The 4,130-nt window shown below is 38.9% G+C and overlaps 1 long non-coding RNA gene across 1 annotated transcript; it reads left to right on the top strand.

Annotated features, from left to right (window-relative positions):
• The first annotated feature begins 960 nt into the window (after positions 1 to 960).
• On the top strand, positions 961 to 2,411 carry LOC122049021. The gene is made up of 3 exons (XR_006130775.1): positions 961 to 1,516; positions 1,604 to 1,840; positions 2,353 to 2,411. It is a non-coding gene; the product is annotated as an uncharacterized LOC122049021 (long non-coding RNA).
• Positions 2,412 to 4,130: the final 1,719 nt, after the last annotated feature.

Below are 4,130 nucleotides of genomic sequence, written 5' to 3'. Positions count from 1 at the left end.
CTTGAATTAGTATCCTTCCCCATAATCTAAGGTTTTAGTTAAAAAAACTTGCTTATAATTATTTTACTGAGTTTGCAAATAATAAATTTTCAAGGAATTAATTACTAAATTAGAATAATTCTTTTGTATTCATTAGTATTATTTAATTAATTTTGATTACTTTAGTTACAAGTCATTTTGAATTAATTAATTATTAATTAAGTTTTAAATTTAAGTTAATCAAATTTCAATTGATTTGTTTAATTAAGATCTATGTTTTAATTTAATTTATTTTATTTTAATTTATGTTAATTCAATTTAATTATTTTTATTTATTTTAATTAATTTAATTAATTAATTAATTAAATTTAATTTAATTTTGTTTAATCCTTATTAATCTCACTCGATCTATATTTTCAAATAGAGAATCTTGTAATTTTGTGAGATGAGTTAAATTGAATTTCAGGGTTAGTTTAGCTTTTGTTAAATTTTAGTTTAGCTTTAGGTTCAACAAATAGATATTTTTTGAATAAACATCTGAGCTGTGGTGAGCTACCTGGACATCATTAGAGTAACCACGCCTCCAAAAATTTTCAAATAGTCATATCCATTGAATTTAATACAAAACTTTAGTATAACTAGCTAGAATTAATAAAATGTAGTTTCAGTTAGTTCCACTATGTAAGATACCGAAAAATTAAATAATAAATGTTATCGGACGAAAAATCTTATTGGATTTTTCAGGAATTTTTAGAAATTTTTCGGGATTTAAACGGAGTCCGTACGACCCATTTTGAGGGGATAGATTCGGGGTACAGTGAAGGCCTGTTTTGGAATACCCATTTAAGTAGGAGTTAATTGAGGAATTAACTTAGTGTTTAATTAAACTAACCTAAGTTTTAATTAACCTAGGTTTATAATTTCCTTCTCCTATTCTTTCTCCCGAACCCCTCTTTTTGCCCGATCCCCTTCCTTCCCCGATCCCTTCTTCCCCGACTCCTCTCCCTCGCGATCCGATTTCATCGCCGGTCGCCGGCTAGCAACGCCGATCGTCGGCCGTCGCGAGTTCACCACCGATGGAGGGCTTCTCCTCCACCGTTCCTCACCTCCACCACTCGATCTTCTCCTCCACGAATCTGCCGATCCTTTCTCCCTCGTCGCCGTACCCTAGATTTGTCGACGCTGAGCTCTCCCGACCATGACACGCCACATGATGCCACCAGATCACCGCGAGCACCGGCGATGTTGCTCCTTCGTCTCCGGCTAGCCGTCGCTGTCATGTCTCCGTGCTCGATCCATGGCCTAACTGCCTCTCTGGGATTCTGATCGCGTCGGACATCGTCGCGCCTCCTCGTTGACCATGGGTATTGCGCTCTTTTTCTGGCTGCAAGCACCCAGTGCTCGCCGGAGGCCAAGCGTGCGGGCCTGCGACAAGGGTATGTGTCTTGAGCCTTTCCCCGATTTCAGCTTATGCTGATTTCCTCCCGTACCTTGTCTCCTTCTCAGAACAGTATTGATCCGGCACTGTGACCGACAGGTGAGGGTTTAGTTCTTGATCTTGTGCTCTGTTCTTGTTTGATTTATGTCGTAGTTCATCACCAGATCAATACCTCTTGGATTCCAGATCCTTTTGCAGTAGATCGTCATCCCTGAGATGGATAGGTTGTTGGATGGATTCATTACGGAGAAGGTGACAGATTTGCTGCCTAGCTGCCAAAGATGGGTTCTCCGCATGAATCAAAATCTATTGGCACAGATATGGGGTGCTAGATTTGGAGACTATGGGATATTTTAGCTCCGACTATATTTTTCTAGCAGTGGGTGCTTTGTCGGCGAGTTAACAGCAAGTACACGGATAAAGGTGAGTTTAGTGCTGTGAATTAGGGTTTTAACAAATCCTTTGCTATATGATTGGATTGATGGATTAATTCTTGGAAGAATTGGTTGTGGGTATTCCTTGTAGCTTCTTGGCAGTGAGTTGTAGGGTTGCTGAGCTATTGGAATTGCTACCATACTTCATGGTCAGTGCTCTTCTAGTGTTGTACCTTGGGTATTCTATTAGTATGATGCTAAATTGAGTTTTCTATGGGTTGTGGGGCTTTATTCTGCTTAGATTTATGAGTAGTGTCATGTGGATTAGATTCATTTGTGTGTTTGGAGATTAGTTTGCATTTCGGTGATGAATGTGGGTAAGTTGTTATGATGGATTCAGGAATAACCTATTCTAATTGGGTTGTGTGATTAAGGATTGTTTGGAGGATTAATCAGAGATCGGATTTGATTGGAGTGATCCTATTGGGTTAGAGATTTTATTTAGCTATTTAATTCATATGAATTTAGCTAAATAAAATATAAATATATTGATTTCTGCAGGACTTTGATATGGGATGATCATCATGACGTGGGATTTATTCTGGACACGATCTACGTATCAAGGTGGGTATTTCTTCCTTGGCCTCTATGTAAATTTTCTTGTACTTAGTGCATGATTATTATTCGATGGATTAGGCTGCTTTACCTTATATCGTGTTCGTTTGTTGATTTCCTGCTTGAGACTTATGCTTGATCTTTGAGGTGTTCCATTTAATTCATATACAGTCTCAACTCTTGATATCTACTCTGTTGTGATTACATGTGTAGAGTAAGTCTTGTAGGGATTGTCGGGTTGTGGATATTACCATGCTGATTGGGTATATGATGTGGACTGTACATAGGTGGGTATGTGTTATAGGAGTCATCTTGTTGACCGTGCATTTACATGTGGTGTGTACATATGTATTTGTCATGTACTTTTGGAGGAGTTGTGTTGATTGTATGTTTGGGGTATATACACATATCTGTTGTATTTTTACTGGAGGATACATGTTGATTGTACTTATATTTTTGTGTACATGTGTCTGGTGGGATTATTGAAGATTTTTGGTTGATTATACATGTGTAGTGTGTACATATGTTTGGTGGGATACGTGGAGGTATCATGACGATTATACTCTTGTTGGAGGTATTTATGAGGTTTGGGGTTATTTCATGGATGATGATTATATATATAATGTTCATCATTCATTGCATCTGATGACCATTGTCTCCCTTGTGGTTGAGAGAGTCATCAGTTGGTTTGGGAATAGTGCCGCACATTCGGCCACTCATGGGTAGTGGTAGCTGGAGCAGTTGTCGCTAGTCCTGTCGTGCTACCCGGTCACGAGGTTTTGTGAGATCCGGTGTTGTGAGCAGTTAGGGACCCTGATGCTCTGTAGCTAGATAGCTACTAGTGGACTGTCCGCCTCGACCACTATATAGTGGTTTGGAGGGTAGTACAGTCGTCACAGACCCAAGCCTCTCGACCATACAGGGGTCGTGGTGTCTGGAGAGGTGGCGGGGGTGACCATGGAGCATGCATGCACTTTTGCATATGATGCGCGGTGCATCTGGGAGGGATATATTTGCATACATGCCTAGTAGATACTAGTCGCATGTGATTGTGATTTGTTGCACTTGTTTGAGATATAATTGTTGCATATGATTGTCACGCTGCATATATGTCATTTATTTTACATGTATATGCAGTCGTATTTATATTGCACAGGTGTCACGGGTATGTCTGTTGCAGATCCGGTGAGTTTACTGATCATTGTACCATGTGTTGATTCCAGATTGGGTATGTATCTATCATTATGTTAGTTGTGGTTTGTACAGTTTATATGTCAGGATATTATGTCAGATATGTTTAGGTGCATTGATTATGATAGTATGATCATGTTCTTTATTCCCTACTGAGACTGTATACTTGTGATCTCCATGTTTATTTATAGACCATGCACTATCTTGTCTATTACCCGCTGAGTTATCTATACTCACCACCGCATGTATACATTTATGTTTTCAGGTAGCTTGTAGATGGTTGGTGTCGCTCGGAGTATCCTGTCTGCCGAGTCCTACGTCACATCCGAAGACCGTTTTGAGTTTTGTATATGTTTTACTTGTATTTGGTAATTGCTGTATTTGATGTATTGTTGTATTTGTTGTTGTGGTTGTTGTATAAAGCCTAGCCGGCTAGCAGTGTGTTGATTGTGTTGTATTGGGCTTTCCGTTATCGTTTTTTCGCTGTATTGGTTTTTAATGCAACCGAGTGGGTTGTTCGTTATATATATATA

The sequence above is a fragment of the Zingiber officinale genome, chromosome 2B (genome assembly GCF_018446385.1).
Source record: "Zingiber officinale cultivar Zhangliang chromosome 2B, Zo_v1.1, whole genome shotgun sequence".
Classification (NCBI taxonomy): Eukaryota; Viridiplantae; Streptophyta; class Magnoliopsida; order Zingiberales; family Zingiberaceae; genus Zingiber; species Zingiber officinale.
This window is presented reverse-complemented; position numbering and strand designations above follow the sequence as displayed.